This window comes from Hyla sarda, chromosome 7, assembly GCF_029499605.1.
Source record: "Hyla sarda isolate aHylSar1 chromosome 7, aHylSar1.hap1, whole genome shotgun sequence".
In the NCBI taxonomy this organism is placed as follows: Eukaryota; Metazoa; Chordata; class Amphibia; order Anura; family Hylidae; genus Hyla; species Hyla sarda.
This window is the reverse complement of record NC_079195.1, coordinates 48,714,040-48,734,808: the sequence shown is the minus strand read 5'-3', so window position 1 is coordinate 48,734,808 and position 20,769 is coordinate 48,714,040. Positions and strand designations below refer to the sequence as shown.

The 20,769-nt window shown below is 40.6% G+C and overlaps 1 long non-coding RNA gene and 1 pseudogene across 2 annotated transcripts in view; both read right to left on the bottom strand.

The window, feature by feature from the left end:
* Nucleotides 1-422: 422 nt before the first annotated feature.
* LOC130281847 (uncharacterized) overlaps nucleotides 423-20,769 on the bottom strand; it is a 46,805-nt gene continuing 26,458 nt past the window's right edge. The window contains exons 2-4 of one of the 2 annotated variants that reach the window (XR_008846133.1): nucleotides 1,515-1,589; nucleotides 1,306-1,422; nucleotides 423-1,184 (exon numbers count right to left, since the gene is read on the bottom strand). This is a non-coding gene — a long non-coding RNA (uncharacterized LOC130281847). Of the gene's footprint in view, nucleotides 1,423-1,514; nucleotides 1,590-20,769 lie in introns of both variants that reach the window. The other variant, XR_008846132.1, reaches the window with a different exon arrangement.
* Nucleotides 7,718-7,891, bottom strand: LOC130283603 (U2 spliceosomal RNA; annotated as a pseudogene).

Below are 20,769 nucleotides of genomic sequence, written 5' to 3'. Positions count from 1 at the left end.
GACAGTGCTTCCCAACCAGTGCACCTCCGACTGTTGCCAAACTACAACTCCCAGCATGCCCGGACAGTCATAGGCTGTCCAAGCATGCTGGGAGTTGTAGTATTGCAGCAACTGGAGGCACACTGTTTGGGAAACACTGTGATAGAGGGAGAAAACAAGTTGTATTCTGACAACATGATAGCTAAATTATAAAACTCATATAATACCGATAATCTGTTAATAATAGATTTAGTTTGCAGTGTAAAATAACAGAAAATGTATTTTTATCTTGATTTTCCTTCTTTCTTTTATTTTTTTCTTGTGTCACGTTTTACACTTTTGAGGCCCAACAGCCGCCTCGTAACGGGCTTGAACTTCCGCTGCCCGCCAGCGAGCTGTGAACCTTTCCATTTGCAAAGAATTGTATTAGAAAATTGAATATTTCACACGAAATCCTGGCAATATGTTGCTTTATTAACCCTTTGGCATTTGGAGTTAGGCATTTCTTGACACTAAGCAATGGTGAGAATGTATTGGCAGTCTGAATTAGCACTTGTAGATGGACATCCTGACTCCGGGAGTCGCCGAGTTCATTATTCCCAGCCGCGAGCTCTTTACCAGCCGGGGCTGAGAGGAAACACCACCTTATTTATTTTACAACCCTCATTTCTGCTGAACCAATAACAATCCCGGTGACAAATATTTAATTAGGAAATAACCGAGAGCTGAAATTGTTCCAATTATAAAATAGCTTTACAATGTTTGAACATTGAAGTCTAACTAATGGTTTAACCTTAGCCTGTGAGACTTTTATTTAAGGCTTTGGAAGGAGAATATTCTAATATGGTGGTGGATAATACATGTATTTGGACAGAAATCTTTATTGGATCGTTTAACGTATTTGAGTTTCTTTAGGATCAAAGAAGACAAGAATATTTATTGATATTAATGACTATGGAAATATGGGGTCATTATGGGTATTGTTAAGATATTGGACCATTTCGATAAACAATGAAAATGATCAATTGCCTTGAGTAGAAAGCATGACGAAGAGTGGGTTTTCACAACTCGAAACGCATCGTCTATACAGAAAAAAAACTTTCTTCTGATCTAAACTCTGGATGTTCTCTTCATCTGCTGTTTGGAGCAGACAAGTATCCATTTTTTCTGGGTGATCACCACATGTGCCGCTTCGTTCACTGAACCTTGAATAGAGGAAAACAAAGATATAACTGAGCCTCTCATAATGGTTCCAGGTTTTACCACCTAGGTACTGTATTCTTTTTCTTCTCTCATGCCTGTCTGAAGACCCCTAGGACAATTTACCAACTTCTTGTTTGATATCAATGCTGTTCCACTGAAGGGGACCTCTGCTCAGGTTCCTGACATCCAATAGCAAAGGGATTGGGACCAACGATGGTTTGTCATGATTAAGGATCGTACCTAATTGGAAACACATCAGAGTTTACTCCTATGATGGTTGCATTCCTGTAAAGTTATTCCTGGTTTTATCACACCTCTGATGCTGAACTTACATTTCTTCTGGAACCATGGCTGGATCTCCACTCTAAAAGGACTTCCGCTATAGCATACACCAGTGACAATGAGCCCTATAGGAGAGAAGAGCCACAAAATATTTTAGATTTAGGGATAATTAATTTATAATTTACCCCTTAACGACCACGGACGTAAATGCATGTCCAGGTTTGGCGCTACTTCGCGCACCAGGACGTACATTTACATCCTGTGTATGACCGAGCGGTGCTCGCGTCATACACGGCAGGTTCTGGCGGCTATCAGCAGCCAGGCACCCGCCGGTAATGGCAGACATCCGCGATCGCGCTGATGTCCGCCATTAACCCCTCAGATGCCACGATTAGTACAGATCACGGCATCTGCGACAGTGCACATGTTAAAATAGATGATTGGATCGCCCGCAGTGCTGCCGCAGCAATCCGATCATCTGTAATGGAGGACGGATGTCCCCTTCCTGCCTCCGTCCATCTTCCGGCGTCTCCTGCTCTGGTCTGAGATCGAGCAGACCAGAGCAGAAGATTACCAATAATACTGATCAGTTCTATGCCCTATGCATAGCACTGAACAGTATTAGCAATCAAATGTAAAAATAAAAAGTTGAAAAATCCCCTCCCCCAATAAAAATGAAAATTGTCAGTTTTTCCCATTTTACCCCCAAAAAGAGTAAATAAATGTTTTTTATAAACATATTTGGTATTGCCGCTTGTGTAAATGTCCAAACTATCAAAATATAATGTTAATGATCCCATACGGTGAACGGCGTAAACGTAAAAAAAAAATCCAAAAATGCAGCTTTTTTGTCCCATTTTATTCCCAAAAAATTATGTAAAAAATGATCTAAAAGTTTTATATATGCAAATATCGATTAAAAAGTACAGATGACGGCGCAAAAAATTTGCCCCATACCGCCCTATATATGGAAAAATGAAAAAGTTATAGGTGGTCAAAATAGGGTGATTTTAGATTACTGATTTTGTACAAAAAGTTTTAGTTTTTTTTTTAACCCCTTAAGGACCAAGGACGTACCGGTACGTCCTTGGTCCTGCTCTTCTGATATAACGCGGGGTTACACAGTAACCCCGCGTCATATCTCGGCGAGCCCGGCGTCATAGTGAAGCCGGGACCCGCCTCTAATAGCGCGCAGCGCCGATCGCGGCGCCGCGCGCTATTAACCCTTTAGCCGCGCGCTCAGAGCTGAGCCGCGCGGCTAAAAGTGAAAGTGAAAGTTCCCGGCTAGCTCAGTCGGGCTGTTCGGGATAGCCGCGGCTAATCGCGGCATCCCGAACAGCTGACTGGACAGCGGGAGGGCCCCTACCTGCCTCCTCGCTGTCCGATCGCCGAATGACTGCTCAGTGCCTGAGATCCAGGCATGAGCAGTCATGTGGCAGAATCGTTGATCACTGGTTTCTTATGAGAAACCAGTGATCAACATAGAAGATCAGTGTGTGCAGTGTTATAGGTCCCTATGGGACCTATAACACTGCAAAAAAAAAGTGAAAAAAAAAGTGAATAAAGATCATTTAACTCCTCCCCTATTAAAAGTTTGAATCACCCCCCTTTTCCAATAATAAAAAAAACACAGTGTAAATAAAAATAAACATATATGGTATCACCGCGTGCGGAAATGTCCGAATTATAAAAATATATCATTAATTAAACCGCTCGGTCAATGGCGTGCGCGCAAAAAAATTCCAAAGTCCAAAATAGTGCATTTTGGTCACTTTTTATATCATTTAAAAATGAATAAAAAGCGATCAATAAGTTATATCAATGCAAAAATGGTACCGTTAAAAACTTCAGATCACGGCGCAAAAAATTTGCCCTCATACCGCCCCATACACGGAAAAATAAAAAAGTTATAGGGGTCAGAAGATGACAATTTTAAACGTATTAATTTTCCTGCATGTAGTTATGATTTTTTCCAGAAGTCCGACAAAATCAAACCTATATAAGTAGGGTATCATTTTAATCATATGGACCTACAGAATAAATATCAGGTGTCATTTTTACCGAAAAATGTACTACGTAGAAACGGAAGCCCCCAAAAGTTACAAAACAGCGTTTTTTTTTCAATTTTGTCGCACAATGATTTTTTTTCCCGCTTCACCGTAGATTTTTGGGCAAAATGACTGATGTCATTACAAAGTAGAATTGGTGGCGCAAAATATAAGCCATCATATGGATTTTTAGGTGCAAATTTGAAAGAGTTATGATTTTTTAAAGGCAAGGAGCAAAAAACGAAAATGCAAAAACGGAAAAACCCCCGGTCCTTAAGGGGTTAAGCGGCACAAAAATACAAAAGTATCTAGCCATGTGTATCATTTTAATCATATTGACCCACAGAATAAAGAAATCATGTCATTTTTAGCGTAAAGTGTACAGTGTGAAAATGAAACCCTGCAAGTCTTCTGCCTGTTAACTTTGTTTGAAAGGAGGGGACACTTGTTCTCCATTACATAAAGCAGTGCTCAAAACAATTTACAAATTTGGAAATTCCTCCTTACTACTGTTATTCAGTGGGAACCAAACTACAGATGGTGTTTACCATTTGTTGTAAGACTACAACTCCTATCATGCCCCAACACCTGAAAACCCAAGGAGAAAAATGAAGATATGGCTCCAGGCATAGTAAGTGCACATTTTATCATCCAACAAATAGCATATACAGTGGAACAAAAAAAGTGTTATGTGACTACAGGACCCTTAAAGGGTTACTCCGCTCCCCAGCTCCCGGAACATTGAGTTCCGAACGCTGTGTGCAGGTTTCAGTGTTCAAGGCTGCCCCCTCGTCACGACCTGCCCACTCAATGAAAGTCTATGGGACTTATAATAGACTTGCATTGAGGGGGCGGGACATGACGTCACATGACAGGGCGTGAAATCACAAGGGGGCGGGCATGAACACGGAAGCCCGCACACAGCGTTCGGAACTCAATGTTCCAGTTGCTCGGTAGCGGAGTAGCCCTTTAACCCCTTAACGACTCAGGATTTTTCCGTTTTTGCACTTTCGTTTTTTCCTCCTTACCTTTTAAAAATCATAACCCTTTCAATTTTCCACCTAAAAATCCATATTATGGCTTATTTTTTGCGTCACCAATTCTACTTTGCACTGACATCAGTCATTTTACCCAAAAATTTACGACGAAACGGAAAAAAAAAACATTGTGCAACAAAATCGAAGAAAAAACGCCATTTTGTAAATTTTGGGGGCTTCCGTTTCTACACAGTGCATATTTCGGTAAAAATGACATCTTATCATTATTCTGTAGGTCCATACGGTTAAAATGATACCGTACTTATATAGGTTTGATTTTGTCGTACTTCTGGAAAAAATCATAACTACATGCATGAAAATGTATACGTTTAAAAATGTCATCTTCTGACCCCTATAACTTTTTTATTTTTGCACTTACAGGGCGGTATGAGGGCTAATGTTTAGCGCCGTGATCTGAAGTTTTTATCGGTATGATTTTTGTTTTGATAGGAGTTTTTGATCACTTTTTATTCATTTTTTAATGGTATAAAAAGTGACCAAAATACGCTTTTTTGGACTTTGGAATTTTTTTGCGCGTACGCCATTGACCGTGCGGTTTAATTAATTATATATTTTTATAGTTCTGACATTTACACACGCGGCGATACCACATACGTTTATTTTTTTTGTTTTTTACACTGTTTTATTTTTTTTATGGGAAAAGGGGGGTGATTCAAACTTTTATTAGGGAAGGGGTTAAATAACCTTTTTTAACACTTTTTTTTACTTTTTTTTTTACAGTGTTATAGGTCTCATAGGGACCTATAACACTGCACACACTGATCTCTCATCCTGATTACAGGCGTGTATTAATACGCCTGTGATCATTGTTATCGGCGCTTGACTGCTCCTGCCTGGATCTCAGGCACGGAGCAGTCATTCGTCGATTGGACACCGAGGAGGCAGGTAAGGGCCCTCCCGGTGTCCTGCAAGCTGTTCGGGATGCCGCAATTTCACCGCGGCGGTCCCAAACAGCCTGACTAACTAGCCGGGATACTTTCACTTTCGCTTTAGAAGCGGCGGTCAGCTTTGGCGATCGACGATGTGTGGTATTAGCCGCAGGTCCCTGCCGTTGATGAGCGCCGGGACCGACGCACGGGAGCCGGCGCAGGACGTAAATATACGTCCTGCGTCGTTAAAGGGTTAATCATGCCAACCATTAAAGGGGTACTCCAGTGAAAAACTTTTTTTTTTTTTAAATCAACTGGTGCCAGAAAGTTAAACAGATTTATAAATTACTTCTATTAAAAATTCTTAATCCTTCCAGTACTTATTAGTGGCTGTATACTATAGAGGAAATTCTTTTTATTTGGGATTTCTTTTCTGTCATGACCACAGTGCTCTCTGCTGACACCTCTGTCCATTTTAGCAACTGTCCAGAGCAGCATAGGTTTCCTATGGGGATTTTCTCCTTCTCTGGACAGTTCCTGACATGGACAGAGGCCTCAGCAGAGAGCACTGTGGTTGTGACAGAAAAGAAATCCCAAATAAAAATAATTTCCTCTGTTGTATATAGCCGCTAATAAGTTCTGGAAGGATTAAGAATTTTTAATAGAAGTAATTTATAAATCTATTTAACTTTCTGGCACCAGTTGATAAAAAAAAAAAAGTTTTCCACTGGAGTACCCCTTTAAGGGCCCTGTAAACCTGGAACACGTTACTATGCCTGAAGCCAGATCTTTCTTTTTTCTATTGAACATGTGTGGTCTGGAGACATTGGGGGACATTTCCTAATTTAGTCTATTCTGGGTATGCTTATAGACCAGCGTATGTGGTAGTCTCCTGTCTATTGTGCTCCTAATTTATCAAAGGTCTCACAGCGCTTGATAAATTCTGTGCTCAGACTTCAGGGTCTACAGCTTAAACTGCATTTAGACCTGCTCCAACATGGTCTGACATTTCAGCGTATTTTGGGCAGATGCAACTTGTCGCACAAAAGTCTCACTTGATAAATTCAGCACCAATGCATTTTCCAATGCATTTCCCTCTAAAATAGACTTGCATGCATCATGTTCTAAAAATCCTCTACAGCAAAAGTCGCAGAAAGTCGCACATATTTAGACTGCGACTTTCTGTGCGACAAATTTAGACAGGAAAAAACAGTCTAAATCCTTTGATAAATCTCCCCCAATGTTCTGTTCTTATCTGTTCCAAGCTCAGATGGGAAAGTGTTGCAACACCTCTTTGAAGACTTTGGAGGAAAGTTGCTGGGACAAAAGAAAATCACAAGCAGGAGCATAGCAGAGGTAGCAGGTGTGCCCAGAGCCAGGTAGCTAGGAGGGTTTAGATATTCCTCACTTATTTAAAAAGACACCACTATTGTAAATAGCATATGATATTTGTATACTATAGTCCTGTTTTTGCATCGTTACAAGATCAAGGAAAAAGGTAACTTACGATTGGGCCATGTGACAAAACAATTATAAGTAGATATTTGGACATTATTGCCTATCCAGGCCTTCTGTGAATACAATATAGCGTTACTCCTAGTATATTTTTCCAAGGCACATGCTCTCTATCACCCAAAGTGCAAAAAAAAAAGTGGAAACGTGTCACACTAAAGAAAACTTGCACAAAGGATGCAGTCTATCACAAAGCCCTTCTCCAACAGGAGAGAGGCCCCCCAACAAACCTACCCTTCATCTCCAGGCCAGAGGCACCGTCAAGGGTCCAGGTTCGATTCCCCTTTTCGCTGAAGCTACTAAGGTGCCACAAATGCGCCTGCCATCAACCTAGGCGTTAACCAACGTATCAGCCAAGGAGCTGTATACTGATGGCATCTTGGCCAAAGCCAAGATGCCCGGGTGTTTACAGGGAGGTAAGGAAACTGATGGCAACACACACCTCCCCTAGACCGCCAGTAGGAACACCCAGAAGGGCTGCCGCACCCTGACAAATCCTGTGTAGAAACATGCATTGTGGCACAGTGACAAAAAAGAAAATAAATAAGTGGATGAGTGCAGATATACTGCTCGGTCATCCAGTCAGATCTATAAAAACTTTCATGATTCTAGCCAGAAGGCCGGGATACCAAGGGTGAGTGCCAAAGGTGAAGCGTTAATGCTGCAGTGCTTCAACTCAGTGGGGAGTCTATCCAGTGAGTTTAGGCATCTCCGGGTCAGCACTCCATGAGGCACAAATAAAGGAACCTTGGCTTTACACCCCCCCGGCCCAATGACCAGACCCGGAGGAAACAGGTCACATCAGGGCAGCCGTTGAGCTGGTTACATGGCACCAGCCCCCAAACACCTGCTCCTCCATGCAGCTATCCTTCCCTACCAGTGGACTCTCTGATAATAACGGATACTACCCTTGATCTTAGCCAAAAGGCCGAGAAGCATTACTCCTAGTACACCCCTAAGATCAAGAAACTAAACCTCCCAGTGGTCCCAGCTGGATCTGTGTATACTTCACTTTTGATCTCCATTTACCTTATTGCCAGGGATTCAGATATTTCTACATACTACATCCATAGTGTAGCCTGATATAAGACAATTTTACTCATATTCCCCCCTTACTGTGCCACCAGGAGCTTCTTATCACTCCAGGGGGCTCCTCGCCAATTGCCATTGGCTTCTCAGAGTTCCTTTCTCTAACTCCTCTCCTTTAGCCAGCCCCTGCAGATCAAAAATACAGACTGGACACACACAGAGTGGACAGATACACTCAACAGATGGAGAAGTAGATGGGGGAACACAAACTATATCACCATAAATAACAGGCAGGCAAGACAACATCTACAACTGATACAGAGCACAATAAATGTTCTAGTTATCTCTGAAGTGCTGACAATACGGTGATTCACTATGAAGGAAAGGTGTATCGTATTTACATTATGTAGTAAAGACAGACAACAGACGTAACTACTTATACTCTAAGGCAAATAAATTGTTCTGCTGCAAATGGCAATGAGCTCATGAATAGATTTCCTCTTCATCATATTAATGAGCTTATTAAGGAATGCTTAATGCTATAATTTTACAAATAGGAAAATAATGTCATAGTTAATGCCTGATGTGACAGGGAAGATGGAACTTTACATTTAAGTGCTTGTTTATTTAACCCATACTTATCCTCTACAATTACCCGCTGATCACCAATTTCTGGAAATATTGATATTAATTAAATATTGACTTAAAATATGGGTTCATTATTGTTAGGATATAGGGCCATTTTCAAATAAGATTGAACATATTCAATTGCCATGGGTAAAAGGACATAGAAGACATAAAACTGAGCTCATTATGGTTCCAGGTTTTACCACCTAGGTACTGTATTTATTTTCTTCTTTGTCTTCCATTTAATGACCCCTGGGATGATTTCCCAGATTTTGTTTGCTATCAATGCTGTTCCTCTTGGGCAGAGCCCTGTTCAGGTTCTTACTGCCCAATAGCAAAGGGGATGGGACCAACCATGGCTTGACTTCCATTCAATTAGGGCTTCCTCTATAGTACATATGTGGTGTCCCGGTACTGGATTGCATCCGTTACCTTGTGGTGAGGTCCCCAAAGTCAGAGTCCCTAGCTACCGGTGGGGTCCTCATCAATAGTTAGCCTCTTGTCACCCCTTCCAAAACTCTATGTTTTATGGTTCAAGGACCTTTGGAGGAAGTCAGGTGATCGCCCACCATGCATTACCTCAGTAATGTTTATACAAGTTCAAGTTCATCCCTATTGTGGACCTTCATTCATTTAAGCACACACCTATCGTTTCTGGGAAGGGTGGCGATAGGCCGAAGATTTACCTCAGCGTATTAACCCCCACCCTGGCGTCACGGGTGACAGGGGTTAAATTAACCCCTCATATACCGAAGCAACACCCCAACTGCACTACACCCCAAGGCAGTTACCACACATACACCTGTTGCAATGGGCGCAATGGGACAGAAGAGCCACAATGGGAGTGTATAGGTGATGGTTGCCCCTATGTGGCATTTGATGTAAGTATACATCAGACTTATACAGTGGGGAGATGTACACTGCCAATTTTGCTGGTTTTCCTATTTACAAATCATGTAGAGGTCTGTAATTTTTATCATAGGTATTCTTCAACTGAGAGAGACGGAATCTAAAACAAAAATCCAGAAAATCAGATTGTATGATTTAAAAAAAAAAGTTTCATTTTATTGCATGACATACATATTTGATACAACACAACTTAATATTTGGTAAATAAATATTTGTTTTCAATTACAGAGATCAAACATTTCCTGTAGTTCTTGACGAGGTTTGCACACACTGCAGCAGGGATTTCGGCCCACTCCTCCACACAGACCTTCTCCAGATCCTTCAGGCTTCGGGGCTGTTGCTGGGCAATACAAACTTTCTGCTCTATACCTGGAGGACATGCAGTGGCAGAATCTGCAGACAATGGTTGGCAGGGTACAGCCTAATGGTCCAAATTCAGAAGGTTATGCTTCTCAGCAGACTCAGCAAACAGAGGTTGTCAGGGTGCAGTCCAAGGTTCAGAAGCCAGGATAGTACTGGCAACCCCATTCTACAATTGCTATGTTTTAACTTGGCAGCCAACCTTTCAGCTTGCATCCTTAGAGTGTTTTCCAGGACTTCTATTTGAATGACTTATCCTTAGGATATTTCATTAATATCAGATTTGTGTGGGTCTGACCTGTTGATCATTTGAGAACTCATACTAGCGCTACCAACACTTAATTACCTACTAGACTGAGCTCCATAAATTCAGTTGCGGCTGTGTCTGGTATTGTAGATCCTCCTATTCATCATATGTACAGATCAATGATTGGTAGGAGATGAAGATCCTAAATGTTGGGGTTGCTGGGAGTCAGGCATCCACCAATCTTATACATAGGCTTCAAGAGAAAAGTCCCCCTTTAAATTGGCACTGTCAGAGTCAAAAAACTTTTTATATGTTATACATGTTGACAAAATATTAAAGGGTACGTCTCATCAAAAACACTTTTGATATATTATAGATTAATGTATGCAGAATAACTTTACAATTGCATGTTATTAAAAAATATTCTTCTTTCTATTTAATTTTCCACTTTGAAGAAATGACCACTAGGGGTCTCCCTACCAGTCCTGGCAGCAAGCATTTCAGACTCATGCTGGAGTCCTAAACACTACGAGCTGCCAGTCTGCTTTGTTCACAAAGGAGAACACTCAGAACTGCCAGCCTGCTTTGTTCACAGCCTGTTCGGCTGTGAACAAAGCAGGCTGGCAGCTCTGAGTGTTTAGGACTCCAGCATGAGTCAGAAATGCTTGCTGACAGGACTGATCGGGAAAAATACAATAGAAAGAAGCATATTTTTCATTAACCTGCTATTGGAAAGTTATTCAACATTCATTAATCTAAAATATATCAAAAGTTTATTTGATGAGAGGTACCCTTTAACCTGTCTAATATACTTAATAGAGAAAAGTATTCTCTTTTTTTATAGAAATCATGGCTTCTAAAATAGACCACTAGGGGTCCCCATACCATTCAGAACATAATCCTGTCTGGCTGCAGCATCATCTTTCTCCCAACTCAGGGGACAAGCTTGGACAAAGTCCAGGAAGTGAGAGTGGGGCTAGCACTCCTCTGTGCTCACTCCTGTCCTATCTATCAGACTATAGCATGAAAACAGAGAGGAGGGGGGTTACAGAATAGACTGCAGTGATTGGATGAAGAGACCCAGCACAGCACAGCAGACTTAGGGAGGAAGTGAATGCATGGTGAGTAAGAACTGGTTCAGGACATGCCCCTTCCTGAGCATTGGATGCCAGAATAAGGGAGCAGCAGAATGGATGGATTTGTGAGCCAAATACAGAAGCTAGAAAAATAAAACACATATGTAAAACATCTGCATGACCTAGTGAGTAACATATAGAAGCATTATTGTTTTCTGTGACATGACAGGTACACTTTAAGGCTCATTTTGAAGATTAATCGAGTAACTTTTTGCCAGTAATTGAGATATTTTTTTCTTCTTATATATACTCGTCTCCAACAAAATGAGCACAAACACAAATATTTCTAAAAAAATTTAAAAAAAAGCAAAAAAACATAGCAGCAGCCTGTTTGTTAATTATGCTGATTACCTCCTTTGTTTTTCTTTTTAGAATTCTCAGTTTGCCACATGTAATGACACTCGTTTCCAAATTACTGATGAGAATAAACAGTCCTTTATAAAAGATGCAGAAGAGAGCACAAAACTCCCGCTGGGTCCAGGTATCATCTTCTTTTCTTACATCTTAAGCAGTTTGCGCATCTGTATGATTGCCATCAAAGCTGCGAAAACTATTTTGTCCCATTTTATGTAAATTAACTCCAAAATAAATAAATAAATAAATAAATAAAAACATTTTGCCGGTGCTGCTTGAGAAATAAATAGTGGAAAGATCTTGGAAACAACATTTATTTTGTATGTACATTAATGGGCACTTCCATTTTCCTGCAGGCTAGAATGTACTTTGAAATTCATGTTTGATAAATTCCCCGGCTTTCTGAGTAATTTAGCTGTCTATAGGGCTGCTGATCCTTTGAGTGTATTGCTGAACCGTAGGGACTTGTGCATGTAAATCTACATATCCAAGTTCAAATATATACTCAGGATGATTGGTTTAAACTTAAGTTGTTGATCTTATTCCTGATAGATTTGTCAGAATAGCTCCCATTTCATTTCTAAAACCTGTGCCTAATCCCTAAATACCCTTTTTTAAATATATCTTTGCAAAGTTCATTGATTGAGTTAGTGAAATGCGCATTCCGCAGACAGTTTGTAGTCGGAAGTGGTAATGAATATTCCCCATCATATCTATCTTAGTTATCTATGTGTGAGCTTAGCTGAAATATTAGACTGTTTGCTTATCTATATATTTCCAGGGTAATACATATCTCAATAAATGCTGCGTACATTGGTTTCCCTCTCGTTCCATCTAAGTGACATAAACAGTTTATATGAATTCGACTAATAAGAAGGAGATCAGCTAGAAGGAACGGGGTGTGGAACATTCTATTTTACCTCTCTGTATACAATGGATTTTGCTGTTTGCTTCTACCTGACTATATATAGTGCAACTAATAACTACGAGTAGCATCAAAGGGTGCAGGTTACATTACATTTCATTTCTTACCGTATTTTTCGCCGTATAAGATGCACTTTTTCTTCCCCAAAACTGGGGGGGGGGGGGGGGGGGGGAGGAAAGTTGGTGCGTCTTATACGGCGAATACACACACCTATTCACCTATTGGGTCGGTCCCTGTGGCCATCAACGGCCGGGACCCGCGGCTAATACAGGACATCACCGATCGCGGTGATGCCCTGTATTAATCCTTCAGACGCGGCGATCAAAGATGACCGCCGCGTCTGAAGGGAAAGTGACACTAACCCGGCTGCTCAGTTGGGCTAATCGGGACTGCTGCGGTGAAATCGCGGCGTCCCGAACAGCTTACAGGACACCGGGAGGGACCTTACCTGCCTCCTCGTTGCCTGCCCCGTGCCGGGATCCCCTGCATGGCCGGCGCTCACCTTTGACGTTATCACGTCATCGCACACGCCGTACCGTCATCCAATAGGAGCGGCGTACGTAGCGACATGATGACGGCAACGGGATGACGGCGACGGAGAGCGTGGATCCCGGGGAAGAAGACGTCGGGGACACCACAGGGACGCGGCGACAGCGATGGAGCGACATCCAGGGCAGCGGTGACGGGTCTGGAGCGGCGGGGACACGTGAGTATTACCTACTTTACCAGTGGTCTTCAACCTGCGGACCTCCAGATGTTTCAAAACTACAACTCCCAGCATGCCCGGACAGCCAACGGCTGTCCGGGCATGCTGGGAGTTGTAGTTTTGCAACATTTGGAGGTCCGCAGGTTGAAGATCACTGTTGGGTTCAGAATGTTTCTTTTTCTAGATTTTGCACCTTTAAAATTGGGTGCGTCTTATATGCCGGTGCGTCCTATAGGGCGAAAAATACGGTATATGTAACCTGTTTTTTTTTCTTTGATCATCTGCATAATTCTGAATAATCTCCCTATTGTCTTTGCTTAAAATATCTATCTATCTATCTATCCTTGGTCCCTAGCACTCCACTGGATTGGACACGCTACATATGAGATAAAGGGTATGTGTTCCCAAATAACCCCTTTAAAGTAGGAAAACTGGACAAGCATAAGGAAATAATCGACTGACGAGGGTTGATCTGTAATCACTAGACAACTGGATCGGGGAATCTCGGAAACAGCAGGTCTCGTGATATGATAGTACAATGAAAGGTTGTTACCTACTAAAAACTTGTCATCTGGAAACATAGTCATGGGTGCCCAAGGTTTATGAACGTTAGCATAATTTTTCTCTTGTACATGCTTCTATCTATCTATTGTGGGATATTAGTTCTACCGGGCAAATAACAACAAAACAGGAGCCAGAGACAGTGACACATAAGTAAATGTTAACCCCTTAATGACCACGGACATAAATGTACGTCCTGGTGTGGCAGTACTTAGCGCACCAGGACGTACATTTACGTCCTGTGTATGTCTGCGAGCATCGGAGCGGTGCTCGCGTCATACATGGCAGGTTCTGGCTGCTAGCAGCAGCCGGGTACCCGCCAGTAATGGCCGACATCTGCGATCGCGCGGATGTCAGCCATTAACCCCTCAGATGCCGTGATCAGTACAGATCACGGCATCTGCGGCAATGCGCATGTTAAAATACATGATCGGATCGCCCGCATCGCTGCTGCGGGGATACGATCATCTGTAATGGCGGACGGAGGTCCCCTCACCTGTCTCCATCCGTCTCCCGGCGTCTCCTACTCTGGTCTGAGATGGAGCAGACCAGAGAAGAAGATCACCGATAATAATGATCAGTGCTATGTCCTATGCATAGCACTGAACAGTATTAGCAATCAAATGATTGCTATAGATAGTCCCTTATGCTAAAAAATGTAAAAATAAAAAGCATAAAAAGTGAAAAATCCCCTCCCCAATAAAAATGAAAATTGTCAGTTTTTCCCATTTTACCCCCAAAAAGTGTAATTTTTTTTTAGCAACATGTTTGGTATCGCTGCATGTGTAAATGTCAGAACTATCAAAATATACTGTTAATGATCCCGTACGGTGAACGGCGTAAACATAAAAAAAAATAAAAGTCCAAAAGATGCTGCTTTTTTTGTCCCATTTTATTCTCAAAAAATGTATAAAAAATTATCTAAAAGTTTTATATATGCAAATGTGGTATTGATAAAAAGTACAGATGACAGCGCAAAAAAAATAGCCCTCATACCGCCCTATATATGGAAAAATGAAAAAGTTATAGGTGGTCAAAATAGGGCAATTTTAGATTACTGATTTTGTACAAAAAGTTTAAGATTTTTTTTAAGCGGAACAAAAATATAAAAGTATCTAGCCATGGGTATCATTTTAATCGTATTGACCCACAGAATAAAGAACACATGTCATTTTTACCGTAAAGTGTATAGTGTGAAAACGAAACCCTCCAAAATGTGCAAAATTGTGGTTTTCATAAAAATTTCCTCCCTAAAAAAATAATCTTTTGGGTTCACCGTACATTTTATGGTAAAATGAGAGGTTTCATTACAAAATACAATTGGTCATGCAAAGAACAAGCCCTTATATAGGTCTGTAGATAAAAATATAAAAGAGTTATGGATTTAAGAAGGCGGAAAAAACGAAAAAGCAAAAATAAAATTGGCCTAGTCCTTAAAGGGGTACTCTGTTACCTACGGCCGTCTTGCCCCCTTCCCATAGACTTTCGTTGAGGGGGCGGGCGTGATGTCGCGAGGGGGCGGGTGTGACGTCACGTGGGGCGGCCCAGAACATGGAAGCCCGCACACACATCGTTCGGAACAATAACTTCTGGACGCTGGGAAGCGGAGCTCCGACAGCAAGGTAACAGAGTACCCCTTTAAGGTTAAAATGGGCTTGGTCCTTAAGGGGTTAAGCAGTCCTTCTGTTCTGTTTCTTTCTCAATAAAACAAAAATACAACCTTTTACATTCAAATACAAAATATAAAGTAAATCCTGCTTGTCAAACCTCTAACTCTATCTATACATGTGGCTTACAACAAGCCACCCAACAAAACCGTCATCAAAATGAGCTACGCGCACAAGCCAAATGTCTCCTGTGAAGCTGCAAACTTCAGGACTCCAACTCCCATCAGAGGTTCAAATTCCTTCTAGTCTCAGCAGGCTGACCGAGTTGCACTTTGTTTTAAAGCCAACAACCAGCTGCTTTTGGGCCACGCTGAAAACCTGGACTGGCCAGGAAGGGAATGAAAGGTCCCACTGCCAATCTGTCTTCTATTCCAGAAAAAAACAAGCCTAAAAAAGGTATTTACCAGGGGTTATTTAGCAGCTATTGTAGGGATTTCAGACTATCATAGAATTCCCAAATAACACCCAGCTTTCCCTGTATTATGTGTGCTTCCTCAAATGCAGATATGTATACAGGTTTCTTGGGGAAATATAGCAATTTTTTTTTATCACACTTCCTGTTACAAATTATCTATCTATCTATCTCATATCTATCTATCTATCTATCTATCTCATATCTATCTATCTATCTCATATCTATCTATCTATCTCATATCTATCTATCTATCTCATATCTATCTATCTATCTCATATCTATCTATCTATCTATCTATCTCATATCTATCTATCTATCTATCTATCTATCTATCTCATATCTATCTATCTCATATCTATCTCATATCTATCTCATATCTATCTATCTATCTATCTCATATCTATCTATCTCATATCTATCTATCTATCTATCTATCTCATATCTATCTATCTCATATCTATCTATCTATCTCATATCTATCTATCTATCTATCTCATATCTATCTATCTATCTCATATCTATCTATCTCATATCTATCTATCTCATATCTATCTATCTATCTATCTCCTATCTATCTATCTATTTATCTATCTCATATCTATCTATCTATCTATCTCATATCTATCTATCTATCTATCTATCTCATATCTATCTGTCTATCATCTCAGAAAAAATTGAAAGAGCAGCACATAGATAGGAAAACAAATGCTGTGGGTGCAAGCGGTCTCAGGGACCCCGCTCCTGGGTCCAAAGGAGGCGACTGCAGCACATCGGCATATTCAGAGCAGTGAGGTAGCTTTATTCCAGGAATACAGGTACAACAACACTTGAAAATGGTGGTGTGAGACCACAGAAACGTTGTTCTACCTGTTTTATTGGAATAAAGCTACCTCACTGCTCTGAATATGCCGATGTGCTGGAGTCGCCTCCTTGTTTATATCATCTATCTATCTACCTTTCTTTCTTTCAGTCTTTTTATCATCGTTAAAGGGGTACTCCGGTGGAAAACCTTTTTTTTTTTTTTTTTAAATCAACTCATGCCAGAAAGTTAAACAGATTTGTAAATTACTTCTATTAAAAATTCTCAATCCTTCCAGTACTCATTAGCTGCTGAATACTACAGAGGAAATTATTTTCTTTTTAGAACACAGAGCTCTCCGCTGACATCCTGACCACAGTGCTCTCTGCTGACACCTCTGTCCATTTTAAGAACTGTCCAGAGTCGAAGAAAATTCCCATAGAAAACATATACTGCTCTGGACAGTCCCTAAAATGGACAGAGATGTCAGCAGAGAGCACTGTGGTCATGATGTCAGCAGAGAGATCTGTGTTCCAAAAAACAAAATAATTTCCTCTATAGTATTCAGCAGCTAATAAGTACTGGAAGGATTAAGAATTTTTAATATAAGTAATTTACAAATCTGTTTAACTTTCTGGCACCAGTTGATTTAAAAAAAATAAATGTTTTCCACCGGAGTACCCCTTTAAGTCTATCTACATCTATCTATATTTGTGGGACTTTGGCATCTGTAAGTAAGGACTCATAACCTGGCAGTGCCAATGTGTAGAGTGCCTGTATGATGGTACATGTAGTCTCTGCAGCGCTGCACCATGAAGCAGTCGGCTCTCTTTGTGTTGCTGTATGGTATCTATGTACAACCCCATATTACAAACATATTCCCCCTTGAAACAATGTAAAGAATAACTTTCTAGTATATGATTTGATGGAACATCCCACAATTTATTTTCTGTTGGATTCCAAATGATTCTGATAGAAGAGGTATGACTATGTATGAAATAAGAAACAATGGACATGTAGTCTAGCCCTATATCCTCATATGGGTCCATTATTATGGCTTTGTATAATCTGTAGACGATCACTGCAGATGTATGAGGGACATAGATGAAGAACTTTGTTTTGAAATCATAGTTGGACTGAATACACCATTGTACCTTTAAATCCTTCAGTGGGCTTTGATTCTGACACAGAGAAGAAAGGGAATGAAAGGTCCCACTGCCAATCTGTCTTCCATTTCATAAAAATACAAACCTAAAAATGGTCGTTACCAAAAGTTCCTCAGTAGCTTTGGTCTGCTAGGGATTTTAGACTATCCTATATTCCCCATTAATCACCCAGCTTTCCCTGGAGGAGATATGTGCTTCTTCAAACACAGATGTTGCAGAACTACAGTTACAGTTTTGCAACATCTGGAGGTCCACAGTTTGGAGACGACCGACTTATACCATAAAATTAAAGAGGAATCTGGAGAAATATTTTTTTTTAATAAAAGGAATTTTGCAAAATGCAACCTAAAACATGCTCAGGTAAGAAAGAAAAAAAAATAAATAAATAAACATTAAAAAAATAAGCTTAATGTAAAAATAAATATAAAATCTACCAGAAAACATATAATCTTATTGAAACCTGTTTATTTTACAATTATGTGCCGTGATATTAATCAGTTTCCATATTTTATTGATATCAAAGTTGCACAGATCATGGCTCAGTCTCTGCAGCAGATGTTACCGCTATCTCCACGGGTTCTGGAGCAGATACTTGTATCATGTACATGTTAAAGCCATATCAGAGAATTAATAAGGGTCCTTGTCCTTCTCTATTTGAAAACACATAATGCTTTTGAAGTTGATTAATCTTTTGCAAGTGTTCCTGCAAAATATATGAACCTCTTTTGAAGACCTACTTGCTTTTCTAGTTAAACATGAATCCTTTTTCAGTCCTGCAAAAAAGCTTTTTGTTGGGTAACGGACTCGACAGCGAAATGTCAAAGCTGGCCATGTTGTTCAGAATTCACGTGATCTTGGAGGCACAAAGAAAACCGGTCATTGGAGAATAACTTCTCTTTATGTGGAAATTGGCTCTGCTATGTGGTGGTAAAAGGGATCGGAACCGGAACTGGTATCAGTTGAGTATCTCCCCCCCCCCCCCCCCTTCCAAATTAGGTATCAGGATCAGTGCATGCACGAGAGAAGAAAATCACTCTGACACAAAGTTCAGCAAATTATACTTCCTGTATCTATAATAGTTACATGGGTTTTTATAGTCTGTAACAATGGGGGGTATTTATCAATTTTGCCTGGTGACAGTTTCTTTTTACCCTTTTTTTTTCACTTTGGTTTTCGTGGACGTGCGCCAAATTTATCATTTGGTGCAAGTTGTTAGTAATTTTGGCTCAAATGTTGAAATCAGCTGTTCACAGCGCCTTTTACACAGAACTTACCACCACAGAGGACGCGTATTTTACCCCATTTCGGAGTCCCTCCTGCAGTATATCAGCAAGCGACAGGAGTTATTTTCTTTTGTGGGGTTTATAGCCACCATGTGAAATGGATTTTATTTTCAACTTGGGTATTTATTTATTTTTTTGTTACTTTAGTGCAGTGGTCTTCAACCTGCGGACCTCCAGATGTTGCAAAGCTACAATTCCCAGCATGCCCGGACAGCCGTTGGCTGTCCGGGCATGCTGGGAGTTGTAGTTTTGCAACATCTGGAGGTCCGCAGGTTGGAGACCACTGCTTTAGTGCTTACCTTTCCTGAACTTGTGTGGCCATGTCCAATGCTGGCTTAACGGAGGGTGAAGGTCCCTCAGAGACAACTATGTCGCAGGATAGTATTGCGCAGCCCCGGAGATGTCGCTGCTTTCACAAACAACATTTTTTTAATGTATTTTGATGCCTTTACATTTTCTGACATTGCTAAGTGTGTTTTCCATGTGCAAAATTTCTTGGCGGGGATTTGCGCCAAAAAAACGGGATTTGCGCCAAAATTGTGCCAAAGATCGATTGCCGCAAATGATGAATTATTGACTAAAGTTAAAATCACACACAGGACCGTGTGATTTCGAGAAAGTTCTAAAAATGACAGTGGAGAAGATGCTCCAAACTTTGGAGCAAAAAGACACTGCACCAAAGTATTGCGCCAAAGTTACGTTAAAAAGACACATAAATCCTTTGATAAATACCCCCCAATGTGCTGTGTGCAAAGCTAATCATCATGAATAACTGTCCTTGTGATTGGTTTCTTCCATCTGCAGGTGTTCCTCATCCAGCATGTGGGTCTTACCATCTTGGGTGTAGCTCTTTTTGGAGGTGCCATCTTATACACATTGTTTCAAACACGATAAGAGGGGGAATGAGTTAGTGAGTGACCATTTTGGCAAGCATATTCTGAAATATACATTTGACCTCCATTACAGCGGGAAGACTATAGCTAATGCTGGTAATCTTGCCATCAAGAGTACCTGAAACTCCTGGGCCCCAAAGTTGGTTCTCATCAGATGCCTAATGCAATTTATAATACTGGTATCTTCTTAAGTGGAAGAGGGACATCTTAACCTCCTCAGGAACCTGGGCTTAAAGGGGTACACCGGTGGAAAACTTTATTTTTTAAATGAACTGGTACCAGAAAGTTAAATAGATTTGTAAGTTACTTCTATTAAAAAATCTTAATCCTTTCAGTACTTTTTAGCAGCTGTTTGCTACAGAGGAAATCTTTATTTTTTGAATTTCTTTTTTTGTGTTGTCCACAGTGCTCTCTGCTGACACCTGATGCCCGTATCAGGAACTGTCCACAGCAGGAGAAAATCCCCATAGCAAACCTATGCTGCTCTGGACAGTTCCTGACACGGACAGAGGTGTCAGCAGAGAGCACTGTGGACAACACAAAAAAGAAATTCAAAAAGAAAAGAATTTCCTCTGTAGCATACAGCTGCTAAAAAGTACAAAAAGGATTAAGATTTTTTTAATAGAAGTAATTTACAAATCTGTTTAACTTTCTGGCACCAGTTCATAAAAAAAAAAAAAAAGTTTTACACCGGAGTACCCATTTAAGTGTGATTGCTTATATCTGCTATGTGTCTTTGTG